At 43.4% G+C, this 9,266-nt stretch overlaps 1 long non-coding RNA gene across 1 annotated transcript in view; it reads right to left on the reverse strand.

The window, feature by feature from the left end:
- The window catches only part of LOC117282191, an 86,708-nt gene that overhangs the window by 6,320 nt on the left and 71,122 nt on the right, over window positions 1-9,266 (reverse strand). The window contains exon 2 of the long non-coding RNA XR_004512840.1: window positions 6,342-6,455. This is a non-coding gene — a long non-coding RNA (uncharacterized LOC117282191). The remainder of the gene's footprint in view (window positions 1-6,341; window positions 6,456-9,266) is intronic.

The following is a 9,266-nucleotide window of genomic DNA, read 5'->3' on the forward strand; positions in this document are numbered from 1 at the left end:
TAGGTTGGGATGGTATGGTTTGGACTGATCTGGCTCAGGATAGGGACAGTGGAGGGCTCTTGTGAACACGGTAATGAACCTTCGGGTTCCATAAAATCCTGAGAAATTTTTGAGTAGCTGCAGATTTGGCTTCTCCTCAAGAAGGGCTCAGCTCCATAAGTAAGTTTCCTTAGAGACAGGCAAATTACTATGTCAGGATAGCCAGTCCAGATACGAACAAGGGAACTTCGCATACAAAGCAAGAGTACCAGCAGCTAAACTGTGGCTTTCAATGGTAGACATTAGAACGGGTGGTTACTGTGGAGGAAACAGCGACTGCAGGGCCACGTTTTCTTGGAGGGAGTGAATCCTTCCCGGTGACTTTTGTGAACATAGGCAGCCAGTAAGGAGTGCTCTACCTGTTCCACGCTGCAGAGCGAGAGGCTAAGGGAACTGCTGGAAAGAGAAGAGTGGCGTAGGGTTGAACGCCCCACTGGAATGTATGATAAGATATGAGAAAGTGACTTTTCTCAGAAGGTTAGAATGAACCAGGCTACACTACGTCCTACCACACAAGACACTACTAATCTTGAATTAAATATTGATTCAGAAGTTGCTAAGATAACGAAACAGATTTATGTTGAAACAAAATGCGTATTTTACCTTGTAAAACGCTGAAAATATCCTACAGGTTTAGTTTCCGGTGAATCCCCGAAATTAAATCCATCGTACTTTCCGGAGTGAATTATCTGTCATGTTGCGCGGTTTGTAAAGTGAGGTTCAGACAAATGCAGCGAAAAGTAAAGTTGTCTCCGTCCTTAATTAAACTAAATGAAAACTTTTTTTGGGGGGGGGGACTTTTGAGTCCACTTAAAATTTCGCTTAGTGGGGGGTGGAGTCCAACTGGATCCACTCGGCACGGCGACCACTCATTGGCCTATTGTACCTGCCCCGAGTGATTATGATGATGGAGAATTTGGTGGAATGAAGATTGGCAGGGGAAACAAAAGTACTCGGAGAAAACCCGCCCCAGCGCCACTTTGTCCACCACAAATCCCACATGACAAGACCCGGGCTCGAACCCTGGCCGTCGCGGTGAGAAGGCAACGACTAACCCCCTGTGCCAAACTGATGAGTTCCTACCGGCAGCTTCCTCTGTGTGTGTTTCTTGATCTTAGTTACGGCGAGGTTTCCAAATGGACCAGCTTGCAACAGAAAGTGTTCGCTACGGTTCTAGGTGGGTAAGAGTATAATGTATATTCCTAACTACGATAAGAACTCACAACTTGACACTTCCCATCATGTTTTCCGATCAAAATTTTGTGTGCCATACTATTGTCAATGTGTGCCGGACGACATACTATATTTCTTATGTTCGTCGATTTCGTCTCCTTAGAATTATTTGGTCGAGGATACAAATTATGAAGCTCTTAAATGCGTGGTTTTGTCATTTCTGTTAATTTTTCTCTGCCATATCCGGAAATGGTCCAGAATGTGTTATCTCAATAACTTTTATTTCTGAGGGCTATCCCAGTAATATGTTGTGACGTGTATACCTATTGCTAGGCAACGGGTTGGTAAACAAATTCCCGCAATACTAGCGCACGCGACAATAGGACATCCACTGCTGAGTAACGGACCACTAAACACGGTGTTCTCCTTGGGGTCCATGCCGAGGAGTTATAAAGGAACAGAGAGAACGCTACGAAGTAATCAGAGATGGGTGGTATAGAACAATGGTCGAGAGAGATGAGTCGTTCTGGAGATGGCAATCGAAGGAGTATGAGAGGAAATAACAAGAAAGGAATTGGAGTGACAGTGAGACTGTTAAAAATCCGTTGTCAGGATACGACTAGAGAAGAGTGGACGTCCTAGTTTGTGTGTAACTGTGAACTGGAAAGTGTGTAGAATAGCGATAGCTCTGTATTGGTTGTAGTGCCGAACTATGTGAATTTATAACGTGCAATAAATTCAATCATCCAACTCAAACCCCGTCTTATAGGTCATCCAAAAACGTGATAATACCAAGTTTCGGACACGTACGAAAGAACTAGTGAGTGTGGTATGCATATTCAAAATTTTAGTACCTAAACAGGCTTGGCAATACCATCACCTATGACACAATGTATGTCAAGCTTTTGAAAAACAAATGAATTAATTGAATGAATTTTGGGAAGGAGAACGTAACAATAGAATCATAATCATATTGCTAATGATGGTGATGATCATCTTATAAAGGTGGTTTATAGATAGACGTAAAAAATTCATGGAATTGAATTTATTTTTATATTCTTCGTGCATACTGTTCTAAATCTTATTCGTAATTGTCGTTAGAGAAAACGAAAATTTTACAAATATCACTGTCCCTGCAGCTGCCTTAGTTGGGGTAGTGGGGATGCCTTTACAAACCGAGGGGACGGATTTTCGACCTTGGGGTAACAGGAATTGTGCAGACTGGAAAAGCTGTCTTTTGTATTTGGGGGAAGATCTCGTCGAACAGACGTCAATTGTTAGGAAGTATTGATCTGGCATATGTGAGGTAGGTCACATATTCGAACCCCGATCTTCCCTAATAACAGAAGCTGTACTCGTCGATTTGTAGCATCTGCTGCCGAAATTTGCAGGGTGTTTAAAAATATGTTCTTAATTCATTTATAGGAAGTACAGAGAATTAATAATAAGAAAATAAACAAAATACCTAACAAAGAAATTTAATATTTGTAAGGTAACAACCGTCAGAACACTGTTTCGGTTTCATATACAAATTCGAATTCCGGGAATGCACTGAATGGAATGCTGAAGAATTTCCAGCGTTTCGGTAAGCACTACTTTTTCTCTGTTAATAAATCGAGACGGTTGGGACGAATAGAACATGTAGAACGCATGTTTCATGGCTAGAACGATGCAGTGAAATGGGCACATCTGCTGATGATCTGTACGGGTAGAAACACGTTGTGAACTGAGCAATAAAACCAGTTATATGTGTAGCAGCAAAATATCTATTTCTATTTCTAATTTTCTCTGTATTCTGGAGGTCCAGATTTCAAATCTCGAACGACCAGCTACCCTAACAAGAATGAATGTCTTTCCTTGATCCCTCCACGTATATTTCAAGATGGTATAACGAAGCCAAGATTTCCGCTAAATGTCCTCTCACTCGACGCTGATCTTGGCAAGTGGAGGGATAGTCAAATGAACAAGAAAATATTATGGGAAGGAGTCATTAGGGATTCAGAGGCATAAATGGACAGATGAAACAATCTTCAGGGTTATATGAATTGATTGTGAAGATCTGAATTGGATTGAACCGGTTTAGATGATATTTCTATGATGATTCTAATAAGATTTTGAATTTCTCTCTTAAAATGAATTGCATTGAAGTGAATTAATTCGTTTACTGGTACACTGATTTATTTAAACTGCCGATCGCAGTGGCCGCGCGGTCTAAAGCATGAACCGTCTTCGCTTGCTCGAACTCTGCGATCGTGGATTCTAATCCCACTCAAGATATGGATGTCTTTGTGCGTTTATTGTCTGTTTGTGTTGTTCTGTGTGCAGGTAGCGGCCTTGCGACTGGCTGATCACTCGTCCAAGGAGTCCTACTGTCTGTGTAAAATACTTTAAGAAACTGAAGAAGAGGCCAGGGCCCAACAAAGGGCTGTAGAGCCATTGATGAATGAATAAACGACTTATGTATAGTAATTTTCGCGTTTCATTTTCCGATGATTTAATAACACGTCTCATTCACTCTATCTATCTATGGCTCTACAGCCCCTGTAGCTCTTGGCCGCTTTTTCAGTTTCTGAGTCTGTGCAATGTCTCTAAGACTCCTTGGACGGGGGATCAGCCCGTCGCAAGGTCGCTACCTACACATGAGAGTAGAACAACAAAACACAGAATAAACACAAACATTCATGCCTCGAGTGGGATTCGAACCCACGATCCCGGTGTTTGAGCAGGCGAAGACGGTTCATGCCTTAGACCGTGCGGCCAGTGCGATCTGCGACATCTTGATTAGCATCCAGTAATTTATTAAGTGGTGCAACGGGCCTAAGTAGTGCTCCCCGGGAAAAAAAGAATATGTGCAATTATATAAAAGCTTCGGGTTTTACTATCTGCTTGTTAGTGACCTGGATCTGGCAACAGATGATCTAGCGTATTCGGCTTCTATCTGACGTTGTATACTGACTGGCGAAACGCCCTGTAGTCTCAAGTGTCTCTGGAGCATTTCCTTGTTGCGACCTGGCAAGGGCGGGAGTGCGGTTGTTACCCTAGGTCGGTATGGGCCATAACAGTCCATTGACAAAACAACTTCCACTTCTGTTACTATAATGGCAGGTCAGTTGTGCCCCGCAGTTGAAAAACGTGAAGATGTAGGCCTACTGGAAATGGGAATGAAACAGCTTGTAGATTAAAGTTTAAAATCACATATAGGCCTAATTTTGAGATTCTGGAGTTTAAAAGGACAATTATATACTGAGGTGCTGGGACGGGCCATAGCTCAAGCGGTTAGTGGCTGGCTTCCCACCGCGGCGGCTCGGGTTCGATCCCGGGTCTGGTCAAGTGGGGTTTGTGGTGGACAAAGCGGCGTTGGGGCGCTTAGGTTTCCCTTCCAATCTTCATTCCACCAAATTCTCCATCGTCATTATCACCCGGGGCAGGCTACAATAGGCCAATCAGTGGACGCCGTGCCGAGTGGACCCAGTTGGACTCCACCCCCCACTAAGCGAATTTAAAAGAAAAATAATTTTACTGAGGTACTTCATAATTTGTACTCATGAAGGAAAGTGTGGCTGATGAGGCATAGAGCAAGCATCGGAAAGTGAGAAAGTTCCACAAAGTTTCTTTCGGAAGGTATTCTGTTATGTGGCCGCTGACTAAAAAATTTGGGAGTAAATAATAGCGGTTGGAATTTGTTACTTAAGTAGACTTCTCGAGGCGGCAAGGCAAACAGAGTGAAGAGTGAAACGTAATGGGAAGAATTGAGTGTCTCTCAATCTGTGATAAGGAACCTTAAAAAGAAAAACAGGAAAGCTACGATCCTTTGTCCCTTCTGAGCGGTACAGATTACGGAAAAATATATTGCACCGGTCATCCCAAAGAAGAATAAGTCGAAAAATATACGAAGTCTGTAAGGGAAGACGGAAGTTTTGAAAATGGAGACTTGGAAAGAAGAAAGAGTGGAGGTGGAAAAAAGCAATCAAAATTGGGGTACCATAATTCTGGGGAATAATAGGAAGAAAAAATATTTAAAAGACAGTCAGATTTATACAGACATGAAATTGTACTTTTGTTTTCTATCGCTGAAAAATATACTGTGGTGTATAGACGCGTTCCCAAGTTGTGACTCTGTAAACAACAGCAGTTGCTATGCAATAGGAGGATAAACAAACGTCCGTTTATATGCAACGGTCCAGTTATTGTTGGACTATACAATGGAAGCAGTGTTTTCTATGTAGTCCGTGCCGAGAAGTTGTAAGCGGGACAGTTTGAAGCAACGAGATAGTTGCTGGTTGAAGTTGTCAGCAGTTCAGTTGAGTGAAGCGACATCGTGCAGCTGACTGGTGAGTGAGTTCAGTACTCAGTTGTCAGCTGGAAGTCAGCCTGTGCAGAGAAGACCAGGAGGCTGGTGTGAAATGGCCGCCAGCCTGGGATCCAGTTAGTTGAGTTGTCAGCAGACAAGAATTCTGCACGGGCGGCTGCGACAAGAAGACCTGAGCCACGGCAGCTGAAGGATCTCCCTCGGCAGAAGCCGTTGCCAGGAAACGGCTAATGGAGACCGTAACAGACTGGGGAGATCTGTAAAATGTAGTTCCGAGTGGTGTATACAAGTGGTCAATAAATCCATCCAATCCTTACACCTCTATATTCACACACCTCACGAATACGTGAGAATATCTAATTTCTTATTTTGACGTAAGAACACGGACCTAAGTATTTTATATGACAAAAATAATTAATTATGCTGCGACTTGTACAGGTCTCACGCTATAGGTAAATGGTAAATGATTGTCTCTGCAGCACTCTAGGAGCCCTGGCATTCATGTGGAGGCTTAGCTGCAGCCTTTCTAAACTTTTGTGCCCCCGGAACCCATTCAATGAAGATTATGATTAACTGCGCATAGATCATAAATAAGGACCTACGTCAGGTCTATGATAGAGAAATTTTTTGAAATTCCTGCGTTTGGAGAACCGAGAGCGAGACGGAGGAATAATAGCAAAACGTAGATCTTGGAGAAACGGGATGAGACGATATTAAGCACACTGAATTAGACGGGAATGAAGTGCAACGGTGTAGCTTGACATAAGTGGATCTGGGTGGATGGATCGTAGATCATTTAAAAACGGTATATTTTACTTACTTAATCCTTTCCTCTGAAACCTTTACGTTGTCGAGGTTGGTTTGTTTTCATTTGATCATTATGCAGATGGTATGACTCCTTGGACGGGTCATCAGCTCTTCGCAAGGTCTCCACCTAAACACAGGACAACAGAAACCCAGAATAAACATATCAACATACCAAACATCCATTCATTGTGTGGGAATCGAACCCACGATCCCGGCTTCCGAGCGAGTAAAGACAGTATATGTCTTAGACCACTCAGCTACCGTGACCGGCAACGGCATATTAATAATGGTTATTTGACACCAAGTCTATGAGGCGACGACCACTTTCGGCGAGACAGAGGACTCTGCAATTCAAAGTCACATTACGTCCGACGGTCAGTCGGCCAGTCACTCTTGATGTCAAGCCCCGTCTGGGGCCCAAGTTCAGATTTTTTTTACTGTCATACATTTGCGGTTCTGTCAATGTGATATGCTCTCTCAAGCGAGAGGACGGGTCTGTCATAGTCAGCAATATACATCCTCTACATGTAGCCATTTTGCTTTATGAGTTTTAATACAATTTTGTGTGATGGCCCTTATTCTGTCTTCTGACTCGGCCCCACTGGATCTGCTGCGATACCGTTGCGACTACTGTGAACTGTTTATATTAGGAGTCAGAACTGACTGAGCTGGTTCTTGTCGGGAGAGATGGTCATATGTTTTGAAGATACTTAACGTGACTGAGGAAGACCACTATACACCTAAGTAAGCAGAGTCGGAGGCTCTCGTATTGCTTTAGGCTTCAGGGAACTTGTTTGGTACTGAACCTTCCGTTTGTTTCGCAGATTTTGAAACTTGTAGCCCTGCTTTCAAATGGACAATTTCGCCTGTTTGTCTTAGAATTTCCTGACTGTATGTCACTAAGAACTTCTAAAAAGCACTATAAGTTGCGCCCTTGGCGTGGTCTTGTTGCAATGGCTATTGCGTGTCGGACGTCCCGTTTTATTACAGAGAAGCGGCCCCTACATTCTCATTAAGGTAACGAATTGATTAATTAAAGTAATAAGATAGCACCTCCGATATCAATCATGTAAACGTAAAGTCAAGGCTTTCTTCACTATGTCCGCATTTAAAGTATTAATCATTTTGGTAAATTAATGCTTGAAAAAATAAGAGTGTTGTATAACTATATGATAGTTTATCAAGAATGACTGTAGTAGCTACATAATTACGGGTTTGGTCATTGTTCAGGCGTCCAGGGTTCGATTTCAGCCTCCATTGCTACTCTTTGATATCTCTCACTTTCTACATAAGCAATGCCTGTTCTTATGATTCAAACCGCAGGCCCACTTTCAGACACTGTACCTACCTACATACCTGTGCTCTATGTTCGACTCTGACCGCTTTCAAAATTTCTTAATCCTGTACACAGTCGGTAGGTCTACTCTGACGGGGGGCCGGCCCGTCGTAAGGTCGCTACCTGCATACATGACAGCAGAAACGCAGAATGATCGCACACAGACATCCATGCCTCAAGTGGTATTCGAATCCACGATCCCAGAGTTGGAGCTAAGGAATAAAGTTCATGTCTTGGGCCCATACACGTACAATTCTGGCTCGCGAGTCCGACTCGGCTTGGGTTCCAATGAGCCAAACTTGTCCGTGTGTGGGTCACCACGCTCATACGTGTGTCGTGAAATTAATCCGAGCCCGGCTCCTCTCCGAGCCGTACTCGCGAGTCAGACTCGTACGTGTATGGGCCGCCTTAGACCGCGCGCCCACTGTGATCGGCTTCAGACTACGTGTCTGTGGCCAATCAACCGAAGGACTGACGCAGGAACCAGAGACCTACAATAGACCACTGCATGTCGCGGTACGAGGGCGAGAAAGTCCACTCCATACATTCATACATTCATTCATGCTGACTGAAATGGTGCAGACAAACTTTAGGTGATCATTGGAGGAAAGGAAAATGGGACTATTGCTAGGAGTCGAATCCCAGTCTTCCAGATTGTAGCCGCGTTACTGGATAGTCTATATAATAAATAATAATGAAATAATATAATAAAATTGTAAGATTTGAGGTTTTCACGACGGTAACTATGAACAAAGCAGTCTTCTGGGATTTGGCACCGTATATATGTGGTGTTAACCGACGTTTCGGAAGAACGTATCNCTGGAGTGCATATGTGCCCAAACATACATTGGCCTGAAAACGCCCCTGCGTTGATTTGTTGTGGTCGGAATTTGTGACACGGTAATCCCCGATCCAAGACATCTCACCTCAAGACCAAAATGTTGCTGAACTCAGTGATTCTGATGATGTATAGACCAACTCTCACAAAGCTTAAAGCGACATTAATAACATGAAATTCTTGGAAGAACGAATCGCCTACTTTCTTTTGATATGCCACGGCCCGCATGCGCGTCCAACAATTCTATTGTTGAGTGTGTATCTGTTGCAGCGGTAATGTTTTTACCGTGCAGTTGTCGAGCAACGACAGCGGGATAGACATAGAGGCACGCAGACTGTTGGGACGAATTTATGAAGCAGGCCGCTGAGATCGACTCAGATGCCGTGATATGTATGATACCAAGTTTCATAAAGATTGGTTCAGGCGTTCAAAAGTTGATGCGCACACACACACACACACACACAAGCCGGCTAAAAATAAAACCAACAACAGCTTGTAACTCATCAGAGTTGCCAGCCGGTGACTGAAACGGCGGCCGATCTCTTACTAAAGGTAGCCTATAGGCCTCAGGCAAATTAAATTAAGTGCCTGTCCTCATATGGTTACCTAGAAGGGTAAAAATGGACTAAGAGGCAAAACTTAACACTTATTCATTCATTCATTTGTAATCTGTCAAGACGACAGGTCCACAGTCTCTTCCAAAACAGTTCCTCCACTTGATGCGATCTAGAGCTTTCTCCTTCACATGAAAATATCCTCTTCTG

The sequence above is a fragment of the Cryptotermes secundus genome, unplaced genomic scaffold (genome assembly GCF_002891405.2).
Source record: "Cryptotermes secundus unplaced genomic scaffold, Csec_1.0 scaffold1031, whole genome shotgun sequence".
Classification (NCBI taxonomy): domain Eukaryota; kingdom Metazoa; phylum Arthropoda; class Insecta; order Blattodea; family Kalotermitidae; genus Cryptotermes; species Cryptotermes secundus.